Below are 17,972 nucleotides of genomic sequence, written 5' to 3'. Positions count from 1 at the left end.
TGCAGGGCAGCGGTTGTGTGGCGCATAACCCCGCCCTTGACATTGTAGAGCCAGCGGCCCGACTATTGGTGTTGCGTCAGGGGAGTCAACCCTTGGAGGTTTTTGTGACTGACTTTTGTGCCCTGGCTAACCAGGTGAATTTTGATGAGGTGGCTCTGAAAGACATTTTTCGATGTGGACTGAATGAGCCGACCTCATCATTCATGCCAGGTGGTGGTTGCTCCCTCAACCTGGCTCAGTTTATTGACTTCGCCCTACTGTACGCTGGTTCCTCGTTTTCTGTGGGGGAGGTAGACACTGAACCAGCGCTCCACACCAAGGCCCCCGTCTTGAAGCCTACCACGGCCCCCGTCTTGAAGCCTACCACGGCCCCGTCTTGAAGCCTTACACGGCCCCAGTCTCGAAGCCTGTGCCCAGCCGGCCCAGCCGCGAGTCAACGCCCATGCCTGCCACGGCCAGAGAGCCAGCGCCCATGCTCGCCACGGCCAACGAGCCAGCGCTTATGCCCGCCACGGCCAACGAGCCAGCGCCCATGCCCGCCACGGCCAACGAGCCAGCGCCCATGCCCGCCACGGCCAACGAGCCAGCGCCCATGCCTGCCACTGCCAAAGAGCCAGCGCCCATGCCCGCCACGGCCAACGAGCCAGCGCCCATGTCTGCCACGGTCAGCGAGCCAGCGCCTGTAGCCTCGACCGCCCCAGAGCCAGCACCTGTAGCCTCGACCGTCCCCATGGCCACATTCCCTGTTGGCCGAAGACGTCAGAGAAGGAAGAGGGCCCCTTCTCCCCAGTCTCGTCTTGTGCTCAAGACCGCAGAGGTTCCCCCAGAGTCTTCCACGGCTCTGCCGGGTTTTGCTCCGCCCCAGAGTCTTCCACGGCTCTGCCGGGTTCTGCTCTGCCCCCAGAGTCTTCCACGGCTCTGCCGGGTTCTGCTCCGCCCCAGAGTCTTCCACGGCTCTGCCGGGTTCTGCTCCGCCCCCAGAGTCTTCCACGGCTCTGCCGGGTTCTGCTCCGCCCCAGAGTCTTCCACGGCTCTGCCGGGTTCTGCTCCGCCCCAGAGTCTTCCACGGCTCTGCCGGGTTCTGCTCCGCCCCCAGAGTCTTCCACGGCTCTGCCGGGTTCTGCTCCGCCCCCAGAGTCTTCCACGGCTCTGCCGGGTTCTGCTCCGCCCCAGAGTCTTCCACGGCTCTGCCGGGTTCTGCTCCGCCCTCAGAGTCTTCCACGGCTCTGCCGGGTTCTGCTCCGCCCTCAGAGTCTTCCACGGCTCTGCAGACCTCTGCTCCGCCCTCAGAGTCTTCCACGGCTCTACAGACCTCTGCTCCGCCCTCAGAGTCTTCCACGACTCTGCCGGCCTCTGCTCCACTCTCAGAGTCCACCACGGCTCTGTCGGCCTCTGCTCGCCCCTCAGAGCCCTCCCGGGCTCCGCCTCACGAGCCTCCCAGGGCCCCTCCTCTCGAGCCTCCCAGGGCCCCTCCTCACGAGCCTCCCAGGGCTCCTCCTCACGAGCCTCCCAGAGCTGTACCGTTCAAGTCCCTCAGGGCCCCCCTCCTTCCAAGCCTCTCACGGCTTCGCCCCTCGAGTCTCTCAGGGCTCCATCCCTCGAGTCTTTCATGGCTCCACCCCTCAAGCCTCTCACGGCTTTGCCTCTCGAGTCTTTCAGGGCTCCATCCCTCGAGTCTTTCATGGCTCCACCCCATAAGCCTCTCACGGCTTCGCCTCTCGAGTCTCTCAGGGCTCCTCCGCCTCCCAGGGCTTCCCCTCTCGAGTCTTTCATGGCTCCACCCATCCAGCCTCTCACGGCTTCGCCTCTCGAGTCTCTCAGGGCTCCTCCGCCTCTCAGGGCTCCGCCCCTCGAGTCTTTCATGGCTCCACCCCTCAAGCCTCTCACGGCTGCCTCTCGAGTCTCTCAGGGCTCCTCCGCCTCTCAGGCTCCGCCCTCGAGTCTTTCATGGCTCCACCCCTCAAGCCTCTCACGGCTCGCCTCTCGAGTCTCTCAGGGCTCCTCCCCTCTCAAGCCTCTCAGGGCTCCCCTCTCGAGTCTTTCAGGGCTCCTCCTCCTCTCAAGCCTCTCCGGGCTCGTCTCTCGAGTCTTTCATGGCTCCCCCTCAAGCCTCTCGAGCCTTCCAGGGCTCGGCCACTAGAGGCTCCTATGGCTCTGCCTCCCGAGCCTCCTACGGCTCCCCTCCAGAGCCTTCCACGGCTCCACCTCCCGAGCCTCCTATGGCTCCCCTCCAGAGCCTCCTACGGCTCCACCTCCCGAGCCTCTCATGGCTCTGCTCCCAAAGACTCCAGAGCTTCCTAGGGCTCCGCCTCTTGAGCCTTCCACGGCTCCACCTCCCGAGCCTCCTACGGCTCCCCCTCCAGAGCCTCCTATGGCTCCACCTCCCGAGCCTCTCATGGCTCTGCTCCCAAAGACTCCAGAGCCTCCTAGGGCTCCGCCTCTCGAGCCTTCCATGGCTCCACCACCTGAGCCTCCTACGGCTCTGCTCCCTAAGACTCCAGAGCCTTCTAGAGATTCGCCTCCCGAGCCTCCTGCGGCTCCGCCTCCCAAGCCTCCTACGGTGCCACCTCCCCCGGCTCTGCCTCCAGAGCCTTCCAGGCCTTCCCCCCTAAAGCCTCCTTCGGCTCCACCTCCAGAGCCTTCCAGGCCTTCGCCCCTAAAGCCTCCTTCGGCTCCACCTCCAGCGCCTTCCAAGCCTTCGCCCCTAAAGCCTCCTTCGGCTCCACCTCCAGCGCCTTCCAGGCCTTCGCCCCTAAAGCCTCCCTCAGCTCCACCTCCAGAGCCTTCCAGACCTCCTGACCCAGTCTCTGCCCTATGGCTGCCCCCTAGACCTCCCGACCACCCGCCTGTCCACTATGTTCCCCCTGACCTTGCCTTGAACTGCCCATTGACCCCCATGGACTGTTTCATTTCCCTTTTGTGCCTTCTGCCCCCGCGAGCTTACACGCTCGTTCTGTCCCCTCGAGCTCACACGCTCGTTCTGTTCCCTCGTGCTCCTCGCAGCCGAGCGCGGCCGTCAGGAGCTGTCCTATTCAGAGGGGGGAGTACTGTCACAAACCCCGCACCCTCGCTCCGCCCCTTCGAGCTTCCTCACACACGCACACTATCTCCCTTCTCACACACGCGCACTCCCTCGTGCTTACTCGCTCGTTCTGCCCCCTTCGAGTTCTGACGCTCGCATTGCTCGCTCGAGCCCTCACGCCCACTATGCTTCCCCTAGCTCTCTTGCTCGTAAACTATCTCCTCTGGCGCACTCGCCTCAATCAGCCTGAACATTATGACCACCTGCACTCACGCACTTCCAATCCCCACACATTAGTTTCACCTGCACTCGTCTCGTCACCTTCATTGTTCACACCTGCACTCGCCCCTATATAACTCACTATCCTTTCGTTTGTTTGGGGTTGGTTATTGTATTTAGTTCCCCGTGTCTTGACCCCCGCTAGTCTCACCTAGTTTTGACCTCCCTACTCGTTACCTTTTTAGCTTGCCAGCTCCCTAGTTGTTAACTGTTTTCCCGTCCTCTACCCTCTTGTTATTGTTATTCTGATTACCCGGCTCGACCCCCTTGCTTTCCGTGACCACTCTATTTGCTATTGCCCTTTTGTTATATCCTCGTTCCCGGCTCTCGACTCTACGCTTTCCCTGACCATTCTCCACCTGGATTTTCCTTACTGTACCTTCGCCTGCTCTTTATTTAATAAAAGCAGTTTGTTGACTTACATTGTGACTGTCTCATCTTGTGTGTGTGTGTCCGGGTTACAGGGATACAATTTTTTTAAATAAAAAGTATTATTAATTTTATATAAACTATTAGTGACTTTTTATTGTTGTTGTGGTAATTAACATTGGCACAAATGCTGTCAATGAGCTTAACTTGTTCTAAACCAGGAATATTCCTTTTAATTTTATGGGAATGAAACAGAGGCTGTGGTTTCGAAAATTAGACATCATACTGAACCTTAGAATTGTACAATGTATTGAACTCAGGGTTCTCAAACGTTCTGACCAATGCATTTCAATGTCTTTTCAAGTCATTTGTGATAACTGGATAAGGATTTTATACAATTATTTTCTTGAGATTGCCCCCAAATATAAATGTCTTAAATTAAATAATTAAATATTTTGGAACCAGGTTTAACTAGAAAAAATTTTTTCATTATAGAAATTTCCATGACTTTTCCTTGACTTCATTAGATTTTTTTATTATTATTATTCTTTTTTTATTTCCAAGACATTTACATTTATGCATTTGGCAGACACTTTTATCCAAAGCGACTTACAGTGCACTTATTACAGGGACAATCCCCCCGGAGCAATCTAGTGGAGTTAAGTGCCTTGCTCAAGGACACAATGGGGGTGGCTGCGGGGATCGAACCAGTGACCTTCTGATTAACAGTTATGTGCTTTAGCCCACTGCGCCACCACCAATCCACCATGACTCTTTCAGGCCTGGAAAATCACATCATTTTTGCTTAAAATTTTATATGGCGTTTACCCTATGATCTATGCACAATAAGAAGCATTTTTACATATGCAGTCCCCTCGCTTTCTCCAGGCCAATATTTTTGGATAGATGTAAGCCTTAAACATCATGAACTGAGAAATCTCCTTCAGAGAGCAACATCAGTGCTCAAAGTTTTGAGAATTTTCAATACTGGTAGAGTTGAAGCCTTCCTTAACTTTAACACCTTCATGGGAAAGATGCTTAAAGTTTACATAATATCTGATGTCTGTACCCCCTGTGGTACAAGTCCCAATTCAGATGGTCTAGGGAAGTCTGCTCAGTCTATTAATATCCAGAGTTGATTCTTAGAGGTTTAGATCCATTGCTGAGCCAACGTCACATGCTTACCCCCCACCTACACATATCCCTCTTACTGTTAACAGTAAACACATCTTTACATTTTAGCTGGCGTCATACCCTGCAGCCCTCAGCAGTTTACAAATGCATGCTCCTTTTTTATTAGGGTTTGGAAAATGACAAAACTGCTGCCAATGTGCTGTGAGTGGAATAAACAAGACATAAAATAGAAGCTTGTTAGCGTAGACGGCCAATTTGTTCTGTATTATGCTGTGTTTAGACTTCTGCTTTCTCCTCCCCTCTCTTTCTCCTGTAAGGTGCTGTCATTGTTAACAGAAGTAAATTCAATGCCAACATCAAATATGGCTTTATTCTCACATCCCTTGTTGAGAGATATTTACAGTGTCAGAATAAGCAAAGTAGGTGTCTGTGGTCTTAAATTGATGGGAAGCCATTAACAGTCCCTTAAGTTACTCTTGGTTAATGAATGGGATATATAGGGCTTTGAGAGACTTTGAGATTTAATAACCAGCAACAGCCCCAAGTGACTCAGCATTAAAACATTTCAAGTGCTTTATAGAAACATTATCATTATTGTACTGTGAGCATTTGTTAACAGTCACAGGGTTGATAGTGAAGTGTTGACAGCTAAATTACTTCTGGTTGAACATCAGATCAGCTGTCAGAGTTGTTTCAGCTGTGACACAAATACTTTATTTCCCATTTTCAAACACAAGCTCAGGATGACAGCGGTTCCCTACTGAAAAGACCATTCAGGCTGGTTAATGTTGGTCAGTCCTTGTTTTTTGTTGCCAGTTTATCAGGTGGACCAGTATAGTCAAGTAGTTCATCAGCAAATCTTAGCTGTTCGGCCAAAGAAGATGGATAAGCTATTTAAGAAGCTTTTTGAATACACGGCTTCCCCAGCAGGGCATTCACAAAGGAATCATTCTTGAATTCATAAATAGCAGTGGAATGCAGGAGTATTGAGGCGGGTTTTTAAAGTTTGAACTGTTTAACTATATATGTTAATGCTCTTGGCCAGGACCATTGTCGGGTTGGCACATAGTCCCAGCTCTGTGATGCTATGGCCTACTCCTTTGTAATTTAAGTGGTGTGAAACTGAAGTGATGAAATTTAACAGAAGCTAGTTAACGTTGCTGATGTACACTACATACTCGATACACTTAATCCCCAACATTAATTTAATTTATCAATTGTTTTAAAACTGACTGAACTGTATTTGGCTTGACACTTCTTAAAAATATGCTGCTCATGGTGTAAGGTGCTGAATAAACAGCGAAGAGGGGCCAACAGCCAAAGACATCCATCTAGCACTTTTGTGTAGATGAACAATTAAAAACATAAATGCAGATGGAATGAGTGAACACACCCTAGATGGCCAGCCCCTTATGCTAGTCTTTTCAGCTGCATTAATGTTGAAAATTAATGATAATGATAATTCCATCATTTACTCACCTTCATGATGTTCCAAACCTGGATGACTTTCTTCCATGGAATTAAAAATGAGATATTACGATCAATGACAGCCTCCATCACCATTCACTGTCATTACATATTTTTTCCATGTTGTGAAAGTGAATAGTGACTGAGGCTGTCAGTCCCTAAGATTCTACCTAACATCTCCTTTTGTGCTGCCAAGACAAAAGAAGGTCACATGGGTTTGGAACAACATGAGTGTGAGTAAATTATATTTACATATAATTTTTTGGGTGTACTATCACTTTAACAGTGGCCCATGCAAGACATGTCACATATTCAAAGCCTAATTTCCCTGTTCTCAATCACTATATCTGAATGCGTTGCTTTATCTATTTTAGATCTCCTCTGCTAATGAGTGCTAGTCCTCACAGACATTTATCTGTAAGTGTACGTTTGATCCTTCGTCAATTATCTCTCCTCTTTACGTCTGCCCTCTGAAGTCTTAATTATGACACTGACAGAGATGCTGCAGCTCAGACCCCCCTCCCTGCTGCAGACTCCTGCCACACCGATCAAGTGCACTCTACTGGTTCACCCGCTCACTGTGATGGGAAAGTAGGCAAGGAAAAAAGCAGTGTTCGATGTAGAAACCAGCCAGAGGTTATTGCAACATGTAGCTGAGAGGGGACATGAGCTAACCCAGGTTCTCTAAACAACATGGCAGAGGTCCAGTGTAATTTTGTCATAGTGCTGCAAATGTTTATTTTTCTCACTGTTTCACAAATGCTTTACACCTAAAATATTTGTGAAATTATACACTCGCATGAAACGAAGACTCCCAGAAGATGATGAAGATGCCCAGAAAAATCATGTTGAGACCACATGACCTGCTATATACATGGTCAGCACTTAATCCTGGTAACCAGACATTGACCCTTTCAGTCAATATGATCACACAGAAATTCAAAATGTTGCTACAAAATGTTCCGGTACCCTCACATCGACCCCATTCTGCCAAGTTACTGCGCCATCTCCCATCAGACATCAAATGTACAGTATTTATCTGTTCCTGTGATGCTACTGATGGTGTGTTACGTAAGCAGCCTCAGAGACTCAGGTTCTAATCCCGTGGAAACCAGGAAGTAATCATGTTCACATAATCAATGATGAGCGTTATTAGGAGGTTGCAATTAGGTTCGGCAAATCATTTAGACTAAGCTCACAGTAACATAAAAAATATTCTTATTTTATTTTCAGGATATTCCTGTAATGGTGCTCTTTTTCTCACCACGCACAAGAAACCCTGAATTCAATACAATACGCAATATTTAATTAAAGAAAAGTCAGCAAGCCTGTGTTTTCCTTTATATATTTGTTTCATCATATTTTAATTTATACTACACCTATTCCTGTATAGGAGTTTGTTTGGAATATAATCGTAGCAAAATGCATGTGCAAATTTAAAGACGCAAGATATTTATGCAACAGCGCTCTTTACTCATCTCACATAAAACACAGGTTCTGTATTCTTGAAAATGCATTAACCATATGTAATGAACATAATAAAACAGTTATACCAAATTAGATAAATAAAGCATTAAATATATTCATCGTTTGTACAAAAGCGCCGTTTCAGTCTCGGTGTGAAAAGATATGTAGTCGACAGTTAGTCACGCAAATTCATCGCGGATTTGGTGTGAACAGGCCTCAAGACCGCTGTAATATCGGCCAGTTAAGCACAAGCAAAAAAAAATATTACATAAAGCACTGTTAACTCACTGGCCTCTTCGTATATGTGTAGAATGATTGTATTGATGTTACTTGCTACTACTGATAGATAATTAAGGTATTAAATTAATTTTAAAGCAACTGAATATCAGTCACATTTTTTTTTTTTTTTTAGGTTTAATCTGATTTTATTTAACTCCAAAGCAATTTAATCAGCCAGGCAGTTGCTTAAATGAACTCCTTTGAGTATTAAATGTATTAGATTAAACTTTTATTGAGTACCTAGAGAGAGCTCATTTATTCCAGCCCACAAAACTTGTAAGATTTAAAAGAGACTATACAGACATATTCAGAAATGATATGTAGATAAAAAAGAATAACAGACTCGCATTAGGTTGGTAAAGGGAGTGTTTGATTTTATGCCCTGACAATTTGAATAAGATAGTTAGGTTGCCCATTCAGGGGTTATTTGTTTTCTGTAATGATCTCATTAAAGTGAGACGTTTACACTGAATTGTTAATTACCCTGTTGTCCATGAGGAGAGGGAGCACGTTCGGTGGCTTTGTGATTCATCTGACTAGAAGTAATTACTCACTGGATTGGCACTTCATCCATTGACTTTTAATTCAGTTTCATTATAGAAAAGTTCCAGTGTGTTCATTAGCTTCAGATCTCTGACAATCAGATGAGGGAAGTTTTTTATAAACTGAAAGAGGTGAACTTTTGATTGCACCAAGAGTGCTGTAGAAGCTCGGCGGTGATCTGCAGTGTGCTTTTGATGTCTCGGATGTTTGATGTTGTGTGCATTGTTCGCAGAAAAAAGTTGGAGACTACAATACAGAAATTGTATTTAGCCATTCACAGTATAGCTCATGAAATTGCAGTGCACTTTACTGTGAAATTCTGGTTTGTCTGCCTCACTTTATGTGGCCATGCAATCTTTTATATCGGATGTCTGTTCAGATTTCACCACAGAACAGAGTGCTCTCTGTCAAGAATTACCTTAAATTTCTCAGTCACATGTATTACTTAAATTTTCTCTTAAGATATGCTATATTTACATCTTGATGACCTACTCTGGAGTGTCTTATGTAATTTAAATGTGTCATATGTTATAGGAATGTATTAGCATTTTCCTCAGAAGTGATTGTGTGATGTGTTCTATTAATACAGTATGCAGTATATATAGCATCGGATAATGTTACATTTCTCAAGTTAGGTAATATAGCATACAATATCAGTATTATTATATATCTGCTAAGTTGTTGACATATGTTGACAGTAAGTTGTCTAATGTGTTGACAAAGAATCGAGTCAAGTTGTAGTGCCATTCCAGGCCTCTCACATTCATTCATTCATTCAGTGGTGAATGTTGGCAGATCCACTGTGGGAGGCGCAATTATTGCTGCTCTGGTCTGTCTGTCTGCAGTCACACCGGACCACCGACCCAGCACATTGGCTACTGACCCAAGAGGTTCTCTCGCCTTACTGTCCCTCAGCCTTTCACTGGCCACCTTTTGTGTGGCTCTATCATACTCGGCCTCCTGCTTACTACGTGCAATTGACACAGACAATGGCTATGTTCACATTACAGGCCAAAATGCTCCGTTCTGTTTTTTCCTCGGATTCAATCCTTTTGCTGTTTGTGAATAACCCATATCTGTCATCAGTGTGAACAACCAGTTGCCCAGACTGGAACTACATGAGCACATTTACAAAAATAATAACATTGTGAGCATCGGTGTCGATACAGTCAAATGTCGATATATAGTAATACTTTTTCTTACTATATTGTATTGATACTTTAGAACCATTTATCGATATTTATATTCTATCTGTGCAATCACATCATGTACAGCATTTCAACAAAGAGGTGGCAGGTTGTCTACATAAGGGCAAAGTCTAAAAGCAGTGCCCCAAAGTGCATTAATTTCTATGAGGCGCAAGAGAGCCTCAAACTAATCTCTATTATGATTGGATCAGAATGTGAGCCCACTTTGAACATTTTTCATAACAAATCTGTTTGCCGCACTTTAAAAACAAATTACGTTTAATAGGGGCCTTTGGCCCCTGCAACAGGGGGGCTTTTTACCCCAAATACCATTCTTTCACTTATTGGAGAGTTATTGAAAACATTTTGATTTAAAGACCTTAAACAAAACAAAAATATATATATATTCATTTCAGGGATTTTTTTTAGCTACTTAAATTTGCAGCATTTTAATAAAATATAGAAAATTTGATAAAACTGCCTCAATGAACCTTTAGACATTACACGCAATTATCTCATGGAACAGGAACATATTGCAGTGCACAGTGACAAACAGCTGTTTAGGAAAGTGCTGTGGTAGATTTTGTTGTTATTTAGTGTTTTGAGAGAAAATAAAACCAATGGAGCCTTTTTCCCCATGGAGCTTTTAGCCCTGTTTTACCCTATAGTGGTGAAGTGTAGCACAAGGTCTTTTTGCTGCGTGTTAAAGTAAAATTCAATGACAAATTTTTGCCACCGTTTTTACAAACATAACATCAAGTCCCAAACTCATGCTATTGAATTACCCAGTGTTGTTGTGTCAGGTGTTTCGGCATGCCCACACAAAAAGAGCAATGCTTTGATAGCCTCACAGTTTTTACAGTTTTTGGGAAGTCAGGTAACAAATGGCTTAATTATAGCAGTCTCTGCACATTAGGGATAGAAGTCATTTTAACACTGGAATAATAACACGCATCACCTTTAATTAAACTTACTAAACTTTACTAAAGCTTAATAAAAATATGTTTTTGTGCTCGGATGTTTAGGTATTAGCACAACTATGATAGGATTTGTTTTAAGCTAACTATAGTAAAATCTAATTTAATAGCAACCACATCTGTTTTACCTTTTCCATTTGGCTCTAGAAGGCTCTATAAGTTGACACCACTGTGAAAGATATGGAAAGAGGGGCATAATCAGTTTACCAAGTCGTGACCAAATAAAAATTTTGAGATCAAACTTCAGCCTTCCTTAGACCCTCCTTCCCACCTTCAGCAGGATTCTGAATCTGTATCTTGCCAGACTTTCTTAATCTCAGGCCCTTGGGATCTTGTTGGAGCCTGTTAGCAAATGTTTATCCCACAGCGAACACCTGGCTGTTTGGAGAGTACTGCCACCCCCCCCAATCCCTCGAGCTGCAACATGCTTAGGAGCAAGCCGAAACATCATATTCCTACCACAGTGAGCAGTTCGTCGCACTGCACATGGTGATTTGCATAAGCCTCATTTAGTAATCCTTTAATTAATCATTTTTCCAGGGATTATTTCCAGCTGTGAAAAAGCATTAAATAGTAAAGCTTTGAATGGTAACCTTAAACTTGATATTACCCAAAGAGACCCTTGAACAACGATTATTGAATATCATTCACCACAACAACACCTACATTCTGAGGGATTGTTAATGGATTGATATAATGGCCCTTTAATGGCATTCCAGGGAAAATATTTCAGGCATTGAACACATTTCAAGATGAAGTGATTTTATTCTGGGTTAAAATTTTTATTTTGCTTTCAGATTCTGTACAGTGAAAATTAGTCCATATAATTTACCACGTTCCGGATCATGGTCCCGCCAGGCCTCGCAGCGCACATCACTTAATGAATCAAAAACAGTTATACTTCTCAATCAGAGCAGTTTCTGAATTGATCTTACTGATGCTTAATTACTGTTATGGAATTGGAATCATTAAATTCCCAACGATTCCATCCTTGGTGATGAGGGCCCTAGTAGGGGTTGAAGGTTTGGAGGCCCCTGGCAGTCCTAGGCCCCTAGGCACCTGGGCCCTGCTTGCTGCTCATCTGCATGTGTCTTAATAAGGACACAAAAAATTAGGTAACGATAGGAAAGGCAAGAAAAAAATATAGGATCTTGCAGAAGGGTTTTTATTAGAAGACTGGCCACCTGTGCAATCTAGCTATACTGTGGTTGCTAGGCCTGTGGCTGTCTTCCTTTCAGTGACCTTTTTAAGGCAGTTACTCTCAGTGGTTGTTAATTGATTTATTGAACATGGCCTTGGCACTCTAGTCAGTCAGATTATAGGAGCAGGGGTTCGTCGAAGAGCTTCATTATTTACTCCTTAATTACTCTGCCCTCGTCTCTCCTGCTCTCTCTCTCTCTCTCTCTCTCTCTCTCTGGACTATACAATGCCGACTAACCTTTTCTAGAGACAAGGAGAGTGCAAAGCCTGGTGCCCGGTTGGCAGAAGCTTAAGAAGTGGGGCCGTCTCTTTGCTCTACCCAATTTTAATTAAGTCCTGCTTTGTTCTTATCAGTAGAGACAGATGTTTTGTAAGATGTGGGATGTTGTAGGTGCATTTTTAGGGGGATGGATGTTCAGAACAGTCCTGTACAGTACAAGTCATGTTAAGAAAGTCAGTACAATCACAAAATAATAAATGCAATTAGATGCACCCCAACGCCTATTTTATGGAAAAAATAGGGTTATTTTCCATTTCCAATTCCATTTCGTGCTGCCAGTAGTGTGGACAAATGCTTCACCTTTAAATTTATTATTCAACATATTTATTACAATCATTACTTAAAATGTCAGGGGCCACAAGTACTGTAAATAATTTAGGTTTTAAAGGTTCAGCATACAAAAAAGATTGGGAATCTCAGTTTAGAAGCTGTGGCTGGTACGCTTTATGTGCCATTTCCAGTTCTCCTTTTCAACTGCATTCCAGGGTCTCACTTTCGATTCCACTGAGAGTGTTAGTGGTTTGTTTATGTGTGTTGGGATAACACATTGTACCTTCTCTATCTTGCTCCACTAAATAAAAGCCTTCTGTGCTTCCTCTTTTTCTCTCTCTAAAGGCTACAGAAGGATTGCTATCTGTTTCTACAGCAGCCTTGCATACTAGAGGATGACGTGCTCGTGATGCCCCTGTAAGTAGGTTTCTCCTTCTTTTCCACTCTCTATAAGACATCATTATTCCAACACAACATACAACAGAGTGAATGTGGCAGTATCGCACCTTAAGATATTGCACAGTCAAAAATTTACATTTAGGGCATGTTTTGTTTGTGGAACCTGAGAAAGACTAATCTCTCCCCTGCTAAAAAAACATAAACCATAAACCAGCCTTTGATGATTTGCTGGTCTGAGTTGATTTAGGCTGTTCAACCTGATCTCCCAGCCAAGTATGCTTTCAGCTGATTTAGGTGGTCATTGGTCCAGCCTCACCAGCTGACAAGTGCCTTCAACCTCTCTAAGACCAGCAAACCAGACCAACCTGACCAGGCTGAGAGAGCTTGGGCCGGTTTAATCAATTATTATTATTAAAAAAAAATTTGTAGCATGGTCAGTTCTACCGCACTGATGATGCACTTAAAATCAAGTTAAAGAACTTCAGTCTTCATGGAGAAGGTGTATGAGGTTTTCCTCCTCTTCTTTTTCATACTCTCTTTTTGTCTTTTTGTTTTGGTCACCCCTCCACTCCTCACTCTCTACTTCTCTGTGGCTGTGGACAAAGTCAGGGAGTCTTTCAAGTCAGATCTCTTTATTCTATGTCAGAAATTGAGTGTTTTGAAAAGGACCGTTCTGGCAGAGAGAAAAGGTCTGAAACATTCATTGCAGCCATTTATGGAGCAGCATAGCCTGGGGCTCTTTCCCCCTCCTCAAAGAAACTATAGGAGATGCTGACATATTTAATTGGCTGTTTGAAAGCTAATTAAAGCTTGTACGTTGATGTGTTTTGACAAATCACAAGGGCATTTTTTCATGTTCAGCTCCTCTGAAAATACATTTTGTAAGTCTGCAAAATCTGTTGACATAAAAAAAAAACCTTACTGAATATGATTTCTGGATTTTCACCTTTGTGGGTTTTGTAATTGTAGAATGAAGATATAGTTCTTTGGCTGCTTCCAAGATAAAATAATTCCCAAGAATCTAATAAAATAAAATAAAAATCAGGTGACCTTTGTATTTTTTACATTGTATTTTACTTTTGAGTTGATGATTCAACTCAAATGGTGATTCTCATTAGATTTCCCTTTGTGTAGTACTGTATTTTATTATATACTACAGTTAAAAATGTAACATAACACAATGTTTGTTCATTTAAATCAACATCAGTTAATGACAGTACAACACATACTACCATACTTTAAAATGTAAGTGAGGAAGGAACACAGCCACTTAGGAGGCTATAGTTTTTGCCCTGGTCTTCTGGCAGAATACAGGCAGGAGGCAGGACTCAGTTCAAGACTTTACTGAATTTTAGTTCAACAGCACAGACATGCATCAGACCACAATGATGCTCAATACAAGTGGGTGAGTCCATGCACAGAGATAGACATATTAGTTGAATCTCAGTTACAGTTGTGCATAGGATGTAAAGATTTATTTTTGGAGATCTATGTGTGGCTTTCTCAAATGTACGCACACTGTTATTAGTAAATGCCACAAAAGCACCACTGCAACTGGAACACTGTTCATCCACAGGACGTAACCATCTTTCTGTCACAAGTAAACCTTTTTCTGTGTCATGCACAATTCTGTAATGAAAGTCCGACCACTGCCACAAGATAGCACATTTAAGTTGCTTTGTAACAATTATGGTAATAAAAATTGGTGGAGGGGTACTTAATTGTTATGAAGACAAAGTCACAATGCAAACAAATTTTAATAGTCCATTTTTAAATAGGAAATATGTTCTATTATTTGGGTGGAGTTGAAAGGGTGTTTTTTTTAATTGTCCTTCCTCCCCAGAGGAACACATTGGTTGTCTGGTTATTGAAGATAATGAACTGCCAGGCACCTGGATGTCTGGAGCACTAATGCTACTTTTCCACTTAACCTATTATGTGAAGGGCCACAGCCAGGGTTCCAAGCCTCTAAATATTGCATTTCCTCCCCCCTGATTCAATATGTATTTTCATGCTTACTCTGCATTGCACCTTCTCCTTAAAGATTATTCCACGAGTGACCTAATCCCCACTACAGTAAATTACCTAATTTTTCAGCTTCAGAATTTGGTCTCAATCATTGTGCTTTCTTGGAAGAAGCTTCTTTTTGTTTGTTTATGGTCTTCTGTGCCCATTTAGTGCGGTCAGGAGCTGTTTGCGTTGTTTGAATTTTCACCCACTGTTGTTTGCAGACATTCGGTTTGGGATGACAATGAGCCGGAAGAAAGCAAGCCCTTTTACGAAATGAATAGAGTAGGAACTAGAATGGGACTCCTCATCTGCAAGCTCACTTGTAAGGGTCTGTTTCCCCCTCGGCCGAATTAAAGACGTGCCATTATGCTTGGCAAATTACTACGCGGCCTTTGTGGTCCTGCCATGGTACATTAGTGTGCCTTAAGATGGTCTAGCTGTGCCCATTCACCTACAAAGAGTGGGTTCCCTTGGCAGATCCTTGGCTGGTCACACAGAGGAGCCATTCACACCAGGCAGAGGGAGCCATACGGTAGAGAGCTCAGCCACAAGGCAGCCATGACAAACTTTCACTAAAGTATTGATTAATGAACAATAATTTCCTGATATACAAGCCAATTAAGAAGTTGGCTTTGACAACAGTTCAAAGAGAGATTCAGAACATCTGCGTTTAGTTGAAAGTCTTTATGAAACCAGCCATGCTCAAGATGTTTTCTGTCTCTATTGAGGTAAAGAGGTGGAATTGCTTGTTTTGATTCTTGCTTTGTGGATCTTGGTATTTGGGGGTGGAGTAATATTGTAGATGGACTCAATTACAATGAGAAGAATTGAGGTGCCTCCCAATGGATTCTTACCACACATTATTTTGCTGAAGATTTAGGAAGTAGGAAGTATGACAATTAATCAAGCGCAGTGTTTTAATGGCTCTCATTTGCTTGCTGTAATCGCATACATCTTAATGCAACGCTGGATGTTCTTTCTTTGTAATGACAGGATGCAACTGTTTACAGCTACACAGAATGTTCCTCCTTGACGCAACCTCATAAATCAACCAAATTAAACAACTTGCCTGCAAGCTTTACACACTTGTTATTGTATGTCACATACTCTGAAAGTACAACATTCTTGTGAGGGATCCTAGCAGGAGATCTTGCGAAAGTATGAGGGAGCTGGAGTTGACTTCTCGAAAACTGTTGCTGTTTTCTTCGAACTTCATATAGTCTTGCTTCCTCTCTTGCCGTAAATTAGCAACAGGGAGTGATGATGGGGCGCAAGAGCCTATAAATCGTGTATTGCTTTGAGGGTCATTAAGCCATGTGGTCTGGGCCTGCTGGATCTTTTATCATCCACTCTGGATCAGCAGCCATAAAACGGTGGCTAACTTTGTGTGTTTATTTCCCCATAACAAAAGATTAGCTGTCTACAGCTCATGAGTTCAGTTAATGCTCCTTGGGGCTGGAGTGGCCACAAAAACATAAATCTACTCCCCAATTTCTGTTCCTTTCTCATTGCGTACACCTTTCTCTGTCTTTCTATCTCTGTCTATCTCTCTTTTATCTTTTCCTCTGTCTTAATGAAGCCATCTGCTTTCATTGTTTTAGGTTGCCTATTATAACAGGGGTAATATTTGGCTTTAATTCAGTAGAGCATGTGATTGTGTCTGTTACACATACTAATTCCAAAAATGGATGCGTTGTCCGTATTTAAGGTGAAGTGTGAATTTTTTTTCAATAATTAAATACTTCTTTGTTTCCCAACTTAATATGCAGAAACAACTATTAGTGAAAATTCATAGGGTTGATTCCCCCACAACGTGTAAACCCTGTGGATCTGTGGTGCTTTTGAATCATTGTCCTGTTTGTTTGAATGTCCTGACTAGTCCATTAGCAACATTGGCTTTACCAATGACATGAGTTTAGAGTGGAACTATCTATTTTGCAGACCAATGGAAATAGAAAAAGTGTTTGGGAAACCTGTTTGAAAACAATTCCATTTGGTGACACTAGTGGTGCTGAAATTACACAGTTCACCTTTAAATTAAATGTGATGTAACTCAGGTGACTTTGGTGATATTTATGAACCTGTTTATGCACACGTTTTATCGGGTTCAGTGTAGCAATCACTCCAAGCTTGTGAAATGTTTTCAGAAATGTATGTAGATGTCTGCCAAAGAAAAGAGTTGAGAAATGCATCCAGTGGAAGCCGCCCAGTATGATTTGCTGCTGTGCGGAGGGGAGCTTGATCATAACTCACAAGTTCAACTCTAGAGAGCTAGATTTTTTTTCTGTTAGAGAAAAGATTTCAGCCTCTCGGAAGATAATCCAATGTACAATTTACGTCTTTTTGAAAGACTTGTGCTGTATTATCGTTGAAGTTCTTGTGCTTGTAAAATGTTTTTTATTTTAAAACAATGAAGTAGTCAGCCACTCAAGGGGCCACCCCCAAAATGTAAAGGTATGATTGGCCATAGTCTTAAGTCAGATTTTGGACCTGCAATAAACTGATTAGTCAGACAGCTATTAGCACCAACACTGTACATGCTGACTTGCAGTCTGGGGATACTTTCTGTTTGAAGAGGATTAGAAGGCATACACACAGGATGCATTCTTCCGATCAAAAACAGCTGGGTGGAATGTAGCTGAATGGAACAGACCGCAGGGGTCTCAAGATGTGTTTGTAAAAGTTTAATTGTTTTGAACTTGCCACACCATCATAAAAACAAGATGTGATGCAATTATCAAAGTCTTCCACATGATGCCATTATAAGGAATGTTGGCTATTCTTAACATTTTGTTTATAAAAGATCGAAACTAGCCATCAATTACTTACACAATCCTGTTTTTCTGCTTAATGATACAGGAGGGGGATTAGAGCAACCAGTTGCTCCTTTACCCAATTATAGACCTGGCCTCTCCTGTATGTTGTGATCCTGCTTTTGGAAAGCATCCAGTGGATTACTTCTCTTTGATAATGATGAAAAAAGTAGGAAGCAGCAAGAGACAATGGGCTGTATCCTGTTATTTTATTATCCTAATGAAACTTCCACTAAGGATCCCTTTTAATGTCAGATAAGAGGTAAAAACTGGAAT

General features: G+C 43.4%; 1 protein-coding gene across 5 annotated transcripts in view; it reads left to right on the top strand.

The window, feature by feature from the left end:
- The window catches only part of LOC127658534 (semaphorin-5B-like), a 182,561-nt gene that overhangs the window by 15,672 nt on the left and 148,917 nt on the right, over positions 1 to 17,972 (top strand). For 3 of the 5 annotated variants that reach the window (XM_052147870.1, XM_052147871.1, XM_052147866.1), the window contains exon 2: positions 12,820 to 12,891. The exons of 1 other annotated variant lie outside the window; for it this stretch is intronic. The gene's annotated coding sequence lies outside the window, so the exon portion shown is untranslated. Of the gene's footprint in view, positions 1 to 12,819; positions 12,896 to 17,972 lie in introns of all 5 variants that reach the window. One more of the 5 variants, XM_052147867.1, reaches the window with a different exon arrangement.

This window comes from Xyrauchen texanus, chromosome 18 (assembly GCF_025860055.1).
Source record: "Xyrauchen texanus isolate HMW12.3.18 chromosome 18, RBS_HiC_50CHRs, whole genome shotgun sequence".
Taxonomy (NCBI): Eukaryota; Metazoa; Chordata; class Actinopteri; order Cypriniformes; family Catostomidae; genus Xyrauchen; species Xyrauchen texanus.
This window is presented reverse-complemented; position numbering and strand designations above follow the sequence as displayed.